The sequence below is a fragment of the Vulpes vulpes genome, chromosome 2 (assembly GCF_048418805.1).
Source record: "Vulpes vulpes isolate BD-2025 chromosome 2, VulVul3, whole genome shotgun sequence".
NCBI lineage: Eukaryota > Metazoa > Chordata > Mammalia > Carnivora > Canidae > Vulpes > Vulpes vulpes.
Window position 1 is genome coordinate 88,382,668 of NC_132781.1, and position 17,727 is coordinate 88,400,394.

The 17,727-nt window shown below is 39.5% G+C and overlaps 1 protein-coding gene and 1 pseudogene across 5 annotated transcripts in view; one reads left to right on the forward strand and one right to left on the reverse strand.

Annotated features, from left to right (window-relative positions):
• CCNY (cyclin Y) overlaps positions 1–17,727 on the reverse strand; it is a 235,079-nt gene that overhangs the window by 208,531 nt on the left and 8,821 nt on the right. The window lies entirely within an intron of this gene.
• Positions 4,208–4,975, forward strand: LOC112921556 (small ribosomal subunit protein eS6-like; annotated as a pseudogene).

Below are 17,727 nucleotides of genomic sequence, written 5' to 3' on the forward strand. Positions count from 1 at the left end.
GGGGAAATACATCGCAATACAAGCATCCATTCAAAACCTGGAAAGAACTCAAATACAAAAGCTCACCTTACACATAAAGGAGCTAGAGAAAAAGCAACAAATGGACCCCACCCCCAGCAGAAGAAGACAGTTAATTAAAATTCGAGCAGAACTAAATGAAATCGAGACCAAAAGAACTGTGGAACAGATCAACAGAACCAGGAGTTGGTTCTTTGAAAGAATTAATAAGATAGATAAACCATTAGCCAACCTTATTAAAAAGAAGAGAGAAGACTCAAATTAATAAAATCATGAATGAGAAAGGAGAGATCACTACCAACACCAAGGAAATACAAACGATTTTAAAAACATATTATGAGCAGCTATATGCCAATAAATTAGGCAATCTAGAAGAAATGGACGCATTCCTGGAAAGCCACAAACTACCAAAACTGGAGCAGGAAGAAATAGAAAACCTGAACAGGCCAATAACCAGGGAGGAAATTGAAGCAGTCATCAAAAACCTCCCAAGACACAAGAGTCCAGGGCCAGATGGCTTCCCAGGGGAATTCTATCAAACGTTAAAGAAGAAATCATACCTATTCTACTAAAGCTGTTTGGAAAGATAGAAAGAGATGGAGTACTTCCAAACTCGTTCTATGAGGCCAGCATCACCTTAATTCCAAAACCAGACAAAGACCCCACCAAAAAGGAGAATTACAGACCAATATCCCTGATGAACATGGATGCAAAAATTCTCAACAAGATACTAGCCAATAGGATCCAACAACACATTAAGAAAATTATCCACCATGACCAAGTAGGATTTATCCCCAGGACACAAGGCTGGTTCAACACTCATAAAACAATCAGTGTGATTCATCATATCAGCAAGAGAAAAACCAAGAACCATATGATCCTCTCATTAGATGCAGAGAAAGCATTTGACAAAACACAGCATCCATTCCTGATCAAAACCCTTCAGAGTGTTGGGATAGAGGGAACCTTCCTCGACATCTTAAAAGCCATCTACGAAAAGCCCACAGCAAATATCATTCTCAATGGGAAGCACTGGAAGCCTTTCCCCTAAGATCAGGAACAAGACAGGGATGTCTACTCTCACCACTGCTATTCAACATAGTTCTGGAAGTCCTCGCCTCAGCAATCAGACAACAAAAAGACCTTAAGGGCATTCAAATTGGCAAAGAAGAAGTCAAACTCTCCCTCTTCGCCGATGACATGATACGCTACATAGAAAACCCAAAAGCCTCCACCCCAAGATTGCTAGAACTCATACAGCAATTTGGTAGCATGGCAGGATACAAAATCAACGCCCAGAAATCAATGGCATTTCTATACACTAACAATGAGACTGAAGAAAGAGAAATTAAGGAGTCAATCCCATTTACAATTGCACCCAAAAGCATAAGATACCTAGGAATAAACCTAACCAGAGAGGTAAAGGATCTATACCCTAAAAACTATAGAACACTTCTGAAAGAAATTGAGGAAGACACAAAAAGATGGAAAAATATTCAATGATCATGGATTGGCAGAATTAATATTGTGAAAATGTCAATGTTACCCAGGGCAATTTACACGTTTAATGCAATCCCTATCAAAATACCATGGACTTTCTTTAGAGAGTTAGAACAAATTATTTTAAGATTTGTGTGGAATCAGAAAGGACCCCGAATAGCCAGGGGAATTTTAAAAAAGAAAACCATAGCTGGGGGCATCACAATGCCAGATTTCAGGTTGTACTACAAAGCTGTGGTCATCAAGACAGTGTGGTACTGGCACAAAAACGGACACATAGATCAATGGAACAGAATAGAGAATCCAGAAGTGGACCCTGAACTTTATGGTCAACTAATATTCGATAAAGGAGGAAAGACTATCCATTGGAAGAAAGACAGTCTCTTCAATAGATGGTGCTGGGAAAATTGGACATCCACAAGCAGAAGAATGAAACTAGACCACTCTCTTGCACCAGACACAAAGATAAACTCAAAATGGATGAGAGATCTAAATGTGAGACAAGATTCCATCAAAATCCTAGAGGAGAACACAGGTAACACCCTTTTTGAACTTGGCCATAGCAACTTCTTGCAAGATACATCCACAAACGCAAAAGAAACAAAAGCAAAAATGAACTATTGGGACTTCATCAAGATAAGAAGCTTTTGCACAGCAAAGGATACAGTCAACAAAACTAAAAGACAACCTACAGAATGGGAGAAGATATTTGCAAATGACGTATCAGATAAAGGGTTTGTTTCCAAGATCTATAAAGAACTTATTAAACTCAACACCAAAGAAACAAACAATCCAATCATGAAATGGGCAAAAGACATGAACAGAAATCTCACAGAGGAAGACATGGACATGGCCAACATGCACATGAGAAAATGCTCTGCATCACTTGCCATCAGGGAAATACAAATCAAAACCACAATGAGATACCACCTCACACCAGTGAGAATGGGGAAAATTAACAAGAAAGGTTGAATGGATAAAGAAGATGTGGTCTGTATATACGATGGAATATTATTCAGCCATTAGAAACAATGAATACCCACCATTTGCTTCAATGTGGATGGAACTGGAGGGTATTATGCTGAGTGAAGTAAGTCAATTGGAGAAGGACAAACATATGGTTTCATTCATTCAGGGCATATAAAAAATAGTGAATGGGATTGAAGGGGAAAGGAGAGAAAATGAGTGGGAAATATCAGAGAGGGAGACAGGACAGGAGAGACTCCTAACTCTGGGAAATGAACAAGGTGTAGTGCAGGGGGAGGCAGGTGGGGGACGGGGTGACCAGGTGATGGGCACTGAGGGGGGCACTTGACGGGATGAGCACTGGGTGTTATCCTATATGTTGGCAAATTGAACTCCAATAAAAAAATACAAAAGAAAAAAAGAAAAAAAAAGACATGCGAATATATTATTTAAGAGGTTTTTAAAAAGAAAGAAAAACCTAAAGGACAAAAATCTAAATTCTTAGATTCAATGCTACCAAAATTAGTATTGTCGTGAGCCATCTAAATAAGTTACAGAACTGATATACTTGCAGCAACTGGGTGGCTCAGTAGGTTGTGTCTGCCTTTAGCTCTGGGTTTTGGGATTGAGACCTCCTTTGGGCTCCCGGTTCAGCAGAGTTTGCTTCTACCCTTTCCCTCTGCCCCTCCCCTGCTTGTGCGCGCGCGCGCTCTCTCTCTCTCTCTCTCTCTCTCTCTCTCTCCCTCTAATAAATAACAAAAATCTTTTAAAAAGTACAACCTGGGGCAGCCCTGGTGGCTTAGTGGTTTAACACCACCTTTAGCCTGGGGTGTGATCCTGGGGACCTGGGATCGAGTCCCACATCGGGCTCCCTGCATGGGGCCTGCTTCTCCCTCTGCCTGTGTCTCTGTATCTCTCATGAATAAATAAATAAAATCTTTTAAAAATAAAAATAATAAAATAAAAAGTACAACCTATAGTAATGTTAATTTACGAAAGATTATTTCGAATTATTAGAATTATTATTTTATAGTAAGAGAAAAAGAAAAGGGATCCCTGGGTGGCGCAGCGGTTTGGCGCCTGCCTTTGGCCCAGGGCGCGATCCTGGAGACCCGGGATCGAGTCCCACGTCGGGCTCCCGGTGCATGGAGCCCGCTTCTCCCTCTGCCTGTGTCTCTGCCTCTCTCTCTCTCTGTGTGACTATCATAAATAAATAAAAAAAAAAAAAAAAAAAAAAAGAGAAAAAGAAAATTAGGAGGTCATAGTTACAGCATTACTCCAATTCAAAGGCTTGTTTGGAGGTTCTAGCAGGGGAGTGCAGCTACTCCTATACCCTTGACAGAATAGTCCTCCTCTATCAGGGAAGGTGGTCCTCTTCAGCCAAGCGTAGCTTCAGGAGGGATGCACACAGAGCAGTAAGGAGGGAAGGGGACACCAACCTAGCCAGCCAGCTGTCAAATCAACTATGGTGGTCAATGGAGTGACAGATGTCACAGCCAGATCGCCCCCACATCCTCCATGACCCCAAATTGAAAGAAATACACATCTAAGTCTATATACAAATACAAAATAAATGTATTTGAGAGATATGAACCAGTGAATAAACAGATGAAAAATACCTGTATTTTAGTAATCTACCACCACATAAACTTGCTTTCTGACCCATAAACCTGTATTTTTTTTTTATTTTTTAACAGATACATGTAGGGTAGGCCGCTTCAGGATGAAGCTGAACATCTCTTTCCCAGCTACTGGCTGCCAGAAACTCATGGAAGTGGATGAGGAGCGCAAACTGCGTACCTTTTATGAGAAGTGTATGGCCATAGAAGTTGCCGCCGATGCTCTGCGCGAGGAATGGAAGGGTTACGTGTTGCGAATCAGTGGTGGCAATGACAAACAAGGCTCCCCCATGAACCCATGGCCGTGTCTGCCTGCTGCTGAGTAAGGGGCATTCCTGCTGCGGACCCAGGAGGACTGGAGAGAGGAAGCGCAAATCTGTTTGGGGTTGCATTGTGGATGCCAATCTCAGTGTTCTCAATTTGGTTATTGTAAAAAAAAAGGGGAGAAGGATATTCCTGGACTCCCTGATACTACTGTGCCTCGTCGCCTGGGGCCCAAAAGAGCCAGCAGAATCCGAAAGCTTTTTAATCTGTCAAAAGAAGACGATGTCTGCCAGTATGTTGTTAGAAAGCCCCTAAACAAAGAAGGTAAGAAACCTAGAACCAAAGCACCCAAGATTCAGCGTCTTGTTACTCCACGTGTCCTCCAACACAAACGTCGGCGTATTGCTTTGACGAAACAGCGTACTAAGAAAAATAAGGAAAAGACTGCAGAATATGCTAAACTTTTGGCCAAGAGAATGAAGGAGGCCAAAGAAAAATGCCAGGAACAGATTGCCAAGAGACGGAGGCTGTCCTCTCTGAGAGCTTCTACCTCTAAGTCTGAGTCCAGTCAAAAATGAGATTTTCTAAGAGTGACAAAATAAATAAGATCAGACACCCAATTAATTAATTAATTAATTAATTAATTAAAAGATGCATGTATCTACACATATCATTAGGGTGTTTTGTTCATATTAATATAAAGTAATAGTGTAAAATACTTTAAAAAAAGCATTGCTCTGCATGGTGGGATTATAGGTAATATTTTTCTATAGGCTTCTCTAAATTTTCTACAGTGAATATGCTGCTTCTGTAATCAAGGAAATAACAAATATTGTCTTTAAAAACAAAATCATTCATTTTGGTCTCATAAAGGTAAATACAATTTGACAGTTCAGCTTCTGGATCAATCTTATCCATATCACATTTAAGCTTAAATGGTAACACAGATTCACCAAAAATTAAGTATCAAAACACAGATCCTTCCAGCAACTCCATTTCTGGATATATACCCAAAAGAATTAAAAGCAAGGACCCAAGCAGACGTTTATACAGCCACTTTTGCAGAAACATTACTCACGATAGTTAAAAGATGGAAGGAATCCAAATGTCCATCGACAGATGAGTACACAAAATGTAATATATACATATAATGGAATATTATTCCACCTTAAAAAGGAATGAAATTCTGATAGATGCTATACCCTGACATTATGCTAAGTGAAATAATCCAATCATAAAAGACAGGTATTGTATATGGGGGTACATATATGAGATACTGGGAGCAGTCAGGAAAAAGACAGAAAGCAAAAAGGTAGCCAGGGGGAGAAGACGGAGATGGAATTATTATTTAGTAAGTACAGAGTTTCAGTTTAGGAAAATGAGAAAGTTCTGGGGAATGACAGTGCTGATGCCTGTACAACAATGTCAATGTACCTAAATGGCTCTGAACTATACACTGAAAAATGGTTTTACGGTTATGTATAACTTTGCCACAATTAAAAACACACACACAGTTGTTTAAAATGACAATGTTTGCAGAAATCCAGTGACTCTGTATATATCATGGATAGCCTAACCTAGGATTTTCAAGCAAATGGCATCTATAATTTTTTTTTTAAGATTTTATTTATTTGACAGAGAGCATAAGCAGGAGGAGTGGCAGGCAGAGGAGATGAAGAAGCAAGTTCCCCACTGAGCAGGGAGCCCAATGTGGAGCTGGATCCCAGGACCCTGAGATCAGGACCTGAAACGAAGGCAAACCTTAACCGACTGAGCCACCCAGGCACTCCAACATCCATGAATTTAGATTAGATGTGAAGAATAGAGAGAACAAAGGCTCTCAGAACAACCTTATACACATTCACATAATAGCTTATTACAGGATAGACCTGTATACAGGTGGGACAGGACAATGCGAAATACAACAGCTTGAAGGACAATTAGAGGCAATACAACTATTTTGTGTGGAGTTATCAATCACATCACAAAATGAAAAGAGGTACAGAAGAATGCTCTGCCATGGTGCCCCAGACACCCTGCATTTATCCAAATAGTCCATGTAGACAAGATCTGAACCACAGCTGATATGACTTGGAGGAATATCCTACGATCCTCCTGTATCACAGGAGGGGGGAAGGGGTCTAAGGAGCCACTAAGAGGTTGTCTTAGTCCATCTATACTGCTATTAACAAAATATCACAAGTGGATAGCTTACAAACAACAGATATTTATGTCTAACAGTTCTGGAAGGTAGAAGTCGAAGATCAGGGTGCCAGCATGGTTGGGTGAGGGCCCTTTTCTGGGTTGCAGACTTCTGTGTCCTCACATGGTAGAAGTGGCTAAGGATCTCTTTGGAGTCTCTTTTATTATAAGGTACTAATCCCAATCCTGAGGGCACCATCGTCAGAACTTAAGGTCCTCCCAAAGGACCAATACTAGTGTTAAGATTGCAACACTGAACAGGGCAGGGAGGCAACATTCAGATCACACACAGCAAAGCCATCTCCCATTAGCCTCCCTGTCTCTCTGGTGGCTGCCATGAGATGGGTTCTCACTGCCTCCTGGGTTCTGGTGAAGTATGGGGCTCTCTGCACATTCCTCCACTCCGCACCAAATAGAGTTCCAAAATATAAAGCCACTTAGCTGCAATCTAGACTTGGCTTCCTGGCAGTAGTGTATCCTGTGACACATGCCAATACACTGCTTGGTATGTTGGAAAAAGATTACAGGAAGCTGGCACCTTTCACTTATTCTTTTTTCTGTTTGTAGGTAATCAACCACCTAAATCTAAAAGTAATTTTTTTTTTCTTTACTGATAAAATTGGTCAGGCCTTGGCCTTGCCTTGTCTTACAGGTGTGAGTTCAACAAGTAGTCACAAATGGCACCAAGTTCTTGAGACTACTGCTACAAACCAAATGGTAATCTTTACATGTGAGCGGGATAAAGCAGACAGTTGTTAAAATTCACCTTCTCAATTTCACTCGTTCTTATGTGCGGTATATAGCCTTACCTTCCTGCACTAAACCCATCCTTAAGAGCAGATACAGGGGCGCCTGGGTGGCTCAGTGGTTGAGCATCTGCCTTTGGCTCAAGACGTGATCCCGGGGTCCTGGGATGGAGTCCCGCACCGGGCACCCTGCAGGAAGCCTGCTTCTCCCTCTGCCTGTGTCTCTGCCTCTCTCTCTCTCTCTGTCTCTCATGAATAAATAAAATCTTTAAAGAAAAAAAGAAAAAGAAAGCAGAGACATGTTCTTTTCTACTTTCCTATATAATTTTATCAGCTCCAGATAGATAGCATTATGCATTGGCAGTACTCAGTAAGTATTGCTGACCACATGTCATTTAGTCCCTGAGCTACAAGCAGATAAGGTGCTACTCTTTGATTTCATAGAAACAACAAGCAAAATCATGACAGTTTTAAAAAAAGAGATTTATTTAAGGTCACATTTTCAGGAATCATGATTTGCTACTGATACTATGTGATGTTCTATAAGGAAAACATTACATCCATATTTTTTAAGAGGGAAGAAAATTTTTTTTCCCACACCAAGAGAAAAATGATTTCTACAAAGCAAAAATCCTGCCAGAAACTAAGGAAGTGCTCAGGAACAATAAGGACATATCTAAGGAATATAGTTTGGAAAGGAACCAGTTTAAAGAGGCTCCTACCACCAAATCTGGGACAAGTTAAGCAACAAAAAAATAAGAAGAGACTACAACTCACCAAATAAGAATCCATGACTCCATACTGATTTTTATACAAATGGGGAGAAGGAAGAGCTCTTCCTTACACTGCCTACCAAAAAACAGAGAAGGAACTAAAAAATTATTAATGGACATTACAACTAATGAGTGAAAGTTTGATAAGAAATAGAATACTTACATAGTCTCAATCTCCCCACAAATTACTTATTATTATTATTAATTAAAGCTACATTACACTGAAGAAACCTGAATGGTACCACTCCTTAACCAAGCAAAAAATCAATATCACCAATGATGAGACAAACAGCATGTGCCTCTTCATGTATCACTTCTGTGGTATTCCTGCCAAAAATGTACATACAACCTGAACCTAATCAAGAAAAAACATCAGACAAACCCAAATTGAGTGATATTTTACAAAATAACTGGCCTGTGCCCTTTAAAAATGCCAAGGTTGTAAAACAAAAAGAAATGTTTACTAGCTGTAAAATGAATGCAGTATCTCTAGTTGTTCAAATATTTACTGAGCAACTACTATGTGCCAAGGACTGTTCTAGATAATGAGAATATTATGATGGGCAGGACACACACTGTTCCTATCCTAATGGAGTTTATATTCTGGGGGAGACAGACAACAAATAGGCAAACAAAGTGAGGTAAGAAAATGATAGAACTGCCACAGTGATGAGAGTTCCTTTCCCTGAATTGTGTTTCTAGGGATAGACCCCCGAGGAGGTGACACACAGGTTGCCCAGGAGCCAACAAGGTAGTTATCTTTGGGAAGATCTTGCAAAGTAGAAGCTATAACAAGTGCACAGACCTTGGACCAGGACAAGCTTGGTAGTGTGACAAACATCAAGTAAGTCCTTGTGGCTGGAGTCGCTATATGAGAAAGGAGATTTATGTGGCAAGCACGGACAGAATAATGACTGTGAGCCATGAGGAGGAGTTTGTGCTTCACTCTAACTACAATAGGAGCCAAAGTAGGTTTTTACGCAGGACAGTGACATGATCAACTCCACATCTGTTAAGGGGAAAGAGACAGGATTATAAGAAAGAACAGCCTGAAGAGAGTAAAGCAAAAGAAGCAATTAATAATAATAAGCCAGAGAAACTTGCTCCATCTTCCCAGAGATTCCTGCAACCGCAATACAGAGTCTTTTTTCTCTACCAGATTCTAACAGGAAATAGCACTATTACCAAATCTAAATCTACAATAATGGTGTATTATGTGAGTAATACATTAGGATAATAATTGGAGTAGATTTTTCCAGAGCAACACCACCCAACAAACCTACTGAACCCAAGTTAAGTGGACCCTGCCATAATCAGAATCACTCTTCTGGTCTCCACATCCACCCTGCCCCAGCGGCACTTGCCTTGCTTCCCCCATTCAATATACACCACCAGCTTCCCCACTCAGAGACTTCTGAGAGCTGTTAAGAGAGCTATCTACCACACAGCAATTCCCAAACAACTATGTCAGTCTCAACTTTTAATCAACAAAACAATGCTTTAACATATATAAAGGTTAGCATTTACCACATACTTAATCTGCTTTAATTGCTGCTACTACTGGACTGCTCAAATCAAACTCTAAGGACAAAACTCAAAACTAATCACCTGATTAATCTACAAAGCAAAAAGAAAATTATACCCAGGAAAGGCCTTCAGTGTCTATCTTCATAATACAAAATATTTTACAGCTGGGCAGCCCAGATGGCTCAGCGGTTTAGTGCCACCTTTGGCCCGGGGTGTGATCCTGGAGACCCGGGATGGAGTCCCATGTTGGGCTCCCTGCATGGGGCCTGCTTCTCCCCCTGCCTGTGTGTCTCTGCTTCTTTCTCTCTGTGTGTCTCTCATGAATAAATAAATAAAATCTTTAAAAAAAAAATATTTTACAGCTATGTCAAAGTATGCACTGTTTTTAAATGCTATGGAAGTAAATATGCAAAAAATGTCAATAAAAATCTTTGCTTCTTTATAATTTATTTAAATCAATTAGAGCCAAAAGCATGGTTTATGTGAAGACACTAAATGGGCAGTTTTAGAACAGAAGAGAAATGCTAATTTCAAGTTACATAAACTGCTAAAAAAAAATTCTAAGATAGGAAAGTTGAAGGAAAGTTGACAGATGTTCACAGCATAAGAATGTTTTGTAAAAAGTAGATAAATCTGAAATTTATAAGGGGCAAGTTCAAAAAGAAAGAGAAATAAATTGTAATTTTATTCAAAACTTACTGATCTTCTAGCTTTCGAGTTAACAAAAGTCTCAAAAACATTTCTGTTAATTTCTTAATATAAACAATCATGTTTTTCTGCTAAGGTTGGTCTTGTCAAAAATGAACTCCCCGCTGAGTTTTACCTAAATTAATTCATCTTAGGTCTACTATTTTGGGAGTATATTGGGAATGTCTTAGGAAAACCAAAACATGTATTTTAAAAACAAAATATGAGAAAATTACTTCTAACTGTCCTTCACTGGGCTTCCCCCAACCATTTACTATCCTCTCCAACCTCACCCCTTGTATTCATTCCCCACAACAAACAATGGTAAGTCTTCCTGTCCATACTCAACCTTGACCTTCACCATGTCATAGATGACTGGACACCTTTCACAGGGGGAGCCATCCTATCAACTAATCTAAGTGAACTCAATCATTTCTCTTAGGAAATTGGAACAGAGCTTCTAGTCAGTCTTTTGCGGACCTAGAATTGAAGACATTGAGGTAGCCATTTGCTACCATGTATAGAGGAAGAAAAAAAAGCTATTTTATAATAAAGATTCACAGAAAAATAAATAGACATAGAGAAAGATAAGATCAATTAAAACTGACAAGAGAATTTAAAAGTAAAATATTGAAAGAAATAGCTGCCTCAGTTCCTACAAGCTATCTAACTCCCAATTCCAAGTAAGACTCAGGTATGTTCTGCGCCATTGCCTTCTATAAAAATATCCTCATACACTTCCAATAATACTTCCCTCCCCGGTTCCCCACCCAAATCAGTTTTAGGGGACTTCTGCTACAACCAAAAGAAGTTTTAATTAATGCTTGTGGTAAGGAGTCTCCAATACAGTCCCTAAAGTATCTCTAGGTATTCACATTCTTGTGTAACACCATTCCCTTGAATGTAGGTTGGATTTTAGGGATTTAATTCTAACAAGCAAGCTATGATGGAATACTACTTCCAAACTTGGATCATAAAACAGCTGTGTCTTCGATCTTGCAGGTCTCTCATGCTTTCTTTCACAACACTTGCTCTGAGGGGAGGCAGCTACCACGCTGTCACTAGTTGTGTGATGCTGAGGAGCAATCCCTCTTAGCACCACTGCTGTTATCTGTAAAGTGAGGATCTCTATGGTACTTGATTGTATGAATGTTCTAGGATTCTATAAAGGCTATTTTCTCATACTCAACAAAAGCAGTATACTGCTTTCACAGGTCTGAAAACATCTATTCTCTCTCCCACATTATACCTTTGAGTAGTCATTTTACAAAATCCAGAATGTATGCAAAATACACAAAACTGGTCTCCACATCCATCAATTATGAAATCTTTTAGAATCAATGTCTTCTAAATGTGCATAATTCATTACATAAGATGTTTGGGAATTAAGCCACCAACAAGTTCCACATTCTGTACTGACTTCAGAATTAACCTATGTGCCAATCCACCCTGGCACCTTTCAAAAACAGAGTTTCCTTCTGCCTGCAGCACACTTCCTGCCTCTTCCCCACTCCCATCCCTCTTGCCCTTGCCATAGCCTTCTCTGACCACATCTCCTCATCAACCAGGACAGAGGTAATCACTCTGGCTGCCCTTCTATCTCTGTATACTGCAATCATCCATTTGCATATCTGTCTCCCCTTAAAAGATCATTAGGACCTTAAGGGCAAGGTCCAAGTTATATTGATCTTGCATTCCCAGCATCCAGTGGGGAACATGGAACTTAGTACTTGGGAGGAACTTTTTGTTTGTTGACCTAATGAAGAACTGAACCTTAAACTCCTGCGGGGGTGGGAGGCAATCAAATTCTCACACTTCTTAAAAATGGCCCCTCTGCAGAGCCAGCACACCTATGGACTGACCACAGTAGCCATGACTCTGAGCCTCATTGCAGGCACCGAATTCCCCCCTAAAGCATTAGAAAATAAGCATCTCTCAGCCAAGACTTGCCTACTGAATTCCATTTTCTCTCCAACATCTTCTCTCTGTGGTTGAAGAGAACACATTCTAGAATCATTTCCACATAAGGGATTTACCACTTACTAAAATGTTAATTTAAAAGGAAAGGAATTCCTGTAACTTCTCTGCTTGCCTAGGCCCTTACAGTAATAGCATTCTGCTTAATACAATCTCTTTATCTACAGCGAGAAATCCAAATGAAAACCTGTCACCACTTCTGGACTCCGGGAAAAAAATAGTAATAATAATTTTGTGCTCAGTTTTCAGCCACCTCACACACTGATCCCACCATCAGGATTAACGGTTATTTTCAAATAAAAAATCAATAGCAAGAGACAAGTATTCTAGATAAAAAATGGAATAAAAAAAGTGAAATAAAGGCCAAAACATCATATACCAAGCATCTATCTTATAACAGTACTGAAAATAAGATGAATTATTTAGACAGTCAGAAACAAACAACACAGCTAACTTAGATCTCTGTGATCATTCCCATCATAAGCTGGCTAAACTGAAACACCAAACTGTACAATGAGAAATGGCTCCAAAAAATGTTAAGCTAAAGACATTCAAAGCAGCATTGGTCTTTATTAAGAGAATATAATTTCCATTCATTATAAATACCCCTTTACTCACAATACCTTAATAATGAGCTAGTTACCCGTTCACCAAAAGAGGTCCTCTAAAGGCACCTAACAAGAAGCATTTTTGTTCATCTTGTTCCAATGCTTTTGTATGCTTAAAATGAAAATATCTTAAATAGTCTATAACCATAATTTTCTGTTTCAGATTTATGCCCCTGGTCCCCATGCCAAGAGCCCTTATGTAAGTAGTACAAAATATGTTTTGTCCTATTTTCATTTCGTGCAAATAGGCTTTGTATACATTTGCATTTGAAAACCAAATGAAAGAACTCAATACATTTAACTTGGGTAAGGCTAGACCTTCCCTGAGAGACTTCATTTCACGGCAACAGGCATATACACTAGGGTTGGTTAAACTTTAGATTCACCCTTAAAACAATACTTAATGTCACTTTGGAGAATACAAAAAGAAAAGAGAGAATATAACCAAGGTCTAGCTGTTTCTGCATGGCTTAATATGATCTAATGAGTTTATCTTCCATATCCCTTCCAGGTGTGCCAAATGAACAAGAAGCGGTTCCTTCTTATGACTCCCAATAATGCTACTAAATGGTTCTGCAGACACTCACAGCCCCAGAAATAGTCACAGCACCGAGGACTTGGTCTTCCCACCATTCTCCCAAGAGCCTTTTCAATCTCAGACTAATGGCTCCAGCAACCCAGTTTCCCTGTGTTTTCTAACAAGGGTGCTGAAAACCACCTCTCTAAATGAATAGCTGTACTTTTATAATGATAACGTTTCCTAACAAATAATAGGTGCTATATGGACACAGAAGGGCTTGACTATACATTTTCAAACCTCAGGCTTTTGGAAAATATCTTCAACTTCATGAATCACTTCCAGGGGTGCCTGGATGGCTCAGTCGGTTGAGCATCTGCCTTCAGCTCAGGTCCTGATCCTGGGGGTCCTGGGATGGAGCCCCGCACTGGGATCCCTGCTCATTGGGGAGTCTGCTTCTCCCTCTGCCCACCACTTATGCATGCTCTCTCTCTCTCTAATAAATAAAATCTTTTTAAAAAAAATTTTTTTTCAAGTCACTTCCATTTGTATCTTTACACTTTTATATCTAAGGGACTGACATTTTGAGTTCAAATATTTTTAGAGGAAATGTCTGTCAGGAATACAGCACCACCACATTTTTTGGAGCATTTTTCCTCTAGATAAGCTACAAATCAAGAGTTGAATCTTCAACCTCTATTTCAAGAAGCCAATACCAGCATTTCCTTATTCCAGCAGAAGTGCCCTCAGGTAAAGAAAGTGACTCCTGAAATCAAATAACTGAAATAGGTACCTCCCTAAATATGTTTCCTTAAGAGTATAACAATGCAACACAGATGCAACCAAGAGGTTTTTTGTCCCCCAATGTTTCTAAGATGTTCTTAAATATCAAACAGCTGAATCAAACACCCATTCTGTTCACCTCAGGAGGCCACGTCGTCAAGCTGTTGGTTGAGATTTCAAAAGGTCCACAAAAATACTAAATTGTACTGAACACTTGTCAAACCCAGCCAAAGCTACTGCAGAAAACACAGTCAGATCAAAGAATTACAGCTTCTAACAGGCATTCCATTTTTATATTCCTCATCAAAACAGATTCTCAAAAGGAAATTCTACTGTTAGTACTATAAAATATGAAAACCCACACACAGAACTAGCTGATTTTTAAAACTGAGTAAAAAATAAAAACTGTTGGCTAAAAGAAGAAAAACTTACCATACCTTTTTGTATATTACACTAAAAAGAAAGAGAAACTAGAGGAAAAAGAAAAGAAAAGAAGAGAAATCATAAAGGAAGAAAATTAAGTGATTTTTTTAATTCATTTTTGAATTCAAGTAAAGAATTTACACACCTTCTGGTACACACAGAAAGCTATCCTAACCAGCCATTGTTAGATTTGCAAGCAACGTCTTTCCTGTCCATCTTAGAACAGGATGCTAGTTCTAATGAGTTCAAATGAACAATGCAACCCTTTGCAAAGCTGGGGGAGGAGGGCAGAGCATAGATCACATCAAGTCCAGATCACCCCTTGGAGCTGCGCAGCCTAGAGTCTATGAAGTTCTACACCCCACCCCACCCCCACCCCCTGCCTGAATGTGTCAAAGCCAGGGACACAGCAAACCATTTGGAAGTTGCTTTACTGTTTCCTTTTCACCTTGAATTCAATGGTTCTCAGGGGAAGTAGAAGGAGAGTTGCCTCCTTAGGGAAATTATATTTGGCAATGCAAGGAGACATGTTTGGTGTCATGACTGGGGATAGGAAGATGCTACCAGCATCTACTGAGTAGATGCAGTGATGCTGCTAAATATCTTACAATGGACAGGGCAGCCCTCATCACCAACAAAGAATTATCCTGTCCAAAATATCAATGCCAAGGTTGAGAAACTCTGATATAGCTTAAGACTCCTGCTTTACTGAAAGGGTTCCTGAATTTTACACTAAGAAGCTAGGCTCAGTGAACATACTTTCACACGTGAATATGACTAAACAAGATAAAACCCATTTATGAATGTTACTGTGAGGACTAAAAAACCAAAAATTATATAGGCAATTTATAGACTGTCCTTCTCTACTGGACATCAATATTGCAGTTTGACACCGTATTTCGAATCATATTAATTAAAGCCAGATACAGAAAGAAAAGGGAAAAGCATTCATCTGATGCCTTGAACTATCAACATTCCATGCCCAAAGTGAATACACAGATCTAATCTGAGAACAATGGAGACTGGGGGGCAAGGACAAGGCTGCATTAAGCCATGCCTACGTGGAGGTAGCTGGCTGCCATCTAGCAGACTAATGTCACACTTACCTACTGACGTGAGCCTTTCAAAGGTAACTCAGCCAAATTTTCACTTCAGCCAAACACTCCTTCCCACAATTCCTTTCATTCTTTCCTTCTAGTCCTATCACAGTGTTGTCTTATAAATACCCAGGCACAATAATAAATTTCATTTTCAAAAAACTCAACAAATGTTCTCTCAAAAATACTTATTAGTTAAATGAAAGAAAAATATATTGTCTGGATATCAAGTTTTCTGGTTTCATGTCAGAATTCCTCTCCCAGCAGAACATCTCTCTCAATTCTGAAAGTCACTGCCAGGCTTACTATCCATCTCAAATCATTCTCAACGATGCAGAGGCACCCAAACATCACCCAATATAAAAGCAACCAATCCACTTCTGATGCCTATTTCTTACGTCTCAGGGCCTTGCTAGGCTATTACAAGGCATGCTGTGCTGTCTTGCACCTGGGTCCCATCTTAACGATGCTGCCACAGTTCCTCCCCACCTCCTCTGCTCAACACCCAGAGGCTGCCAACAGCTTCCTAACTTGAGTTACCAAGTAACCCTCCTACTGCAGAAGAGAGCTCTACAAACAGCCAAGCGTGCTCAAAGAGCTTGCATGGTGCTTAAGATACATGGCCTGTCAGAAAAAAAACCATCTTCCACAGAAGCAAATGGTTTGCAAAGCAAGAATATGTTTCCCATCTCTTAAATTTATCCCTAAGTGGTTAATACTTAAAAGTCACACATTTGAATACCGGCTTTGCTAGGCTTCCTCTGCACTTCCTACAAAATTAAAGAAATGGAAAAAAAATCAGACAGATTTATTTTATGTAGAAAAGGATCAAATATATGTTCAAGTTAAAGTGAATAAACGATCTGTATCTCTTCAGTAACATCAACTTTAGCTTTCAGGAGGCAGAAGGTGATCTCTAATGCTATAATAAACCCTGTTTTACCCATGCTAGTTTTTCAAGCAAAACTACACATTAAAATAACAGTCCATCACTTACACATAGCTGGAGGCTGTGGGAAAATAAAATTACCCATATAAACTTTCAAAAGTAATCCTCAGTGTAAATAAAGTAATCTCTGATGAATTTGTGAGTTTGAAATTTTTGAAACTGAATTAAACATGGCATCACAACTTCATTTCTCAACCTGGACTTTGACTAGGTACACAGAAGCCCTAAAACCTACTCTTTTAAGCAACTACACAAAGTCTGGATCCAGGGGTCCCTGGGTGGCGCAGCGGTTTGGCGCCTGCCTTTGGCCCAGGGAGCGATCCTGGAGACCCAGGATCGAATCCCACGTCCGGCTCCCGGTGCATGGAGCCTGCTTCTCCCTCTGCCTGTGTCTCTGCCTCTCTCTCTGTGTGTGTGTGTGTGTGTGTGTGTGTGTGTGTGTGTGACTATCATAAATAAATAAAAATTAAAAAAAAAAAGTCTGGATCCATACCTAAAAGCCAGAGATAGCTTAAAGGATGATTATGATTACACTTAATGGAATAGATGTAATCAATTAATATCCTTAAAAACTGTAGATTCACTAATGGACAGAATGCTAAATTTAGAGTGAAATCTTTTCTTGAGAGACAAAAAACAGATGTTTTAACCCATCCATGCATGCACTAATTCCTCTGATTAATGGTAAATTTGCAGTGAAACAAAGAGTTTACCAAATATAATCAAAATACTTTTAATAACTTCTTTTTCCCTTTTTGCCCACCAAGAACAGAAGCAACCAATCACAGGAAAGAATCTGTTTATAAAATGTTTTAAACACATCCACGGGTTTGCAACACACAGCTATATTACATATGAACTCTCATGCAGGGTATTTCCTATACTTCCTCCTTAAAGCCAGAAGGTCTATAATCAGAGGTGTCCAAAATAGAAGTGACTTGCATTTCATCATCCAACTAAGATTTTCTACAAGGCTCACAAAGCAAACTGGCAAGGATGCAATTGCAGTTGCTAACAATTATCTTTAGTGTACTCCAGCTGTACTTTTCTCAGTGCCAAAAGCCAGCTGAC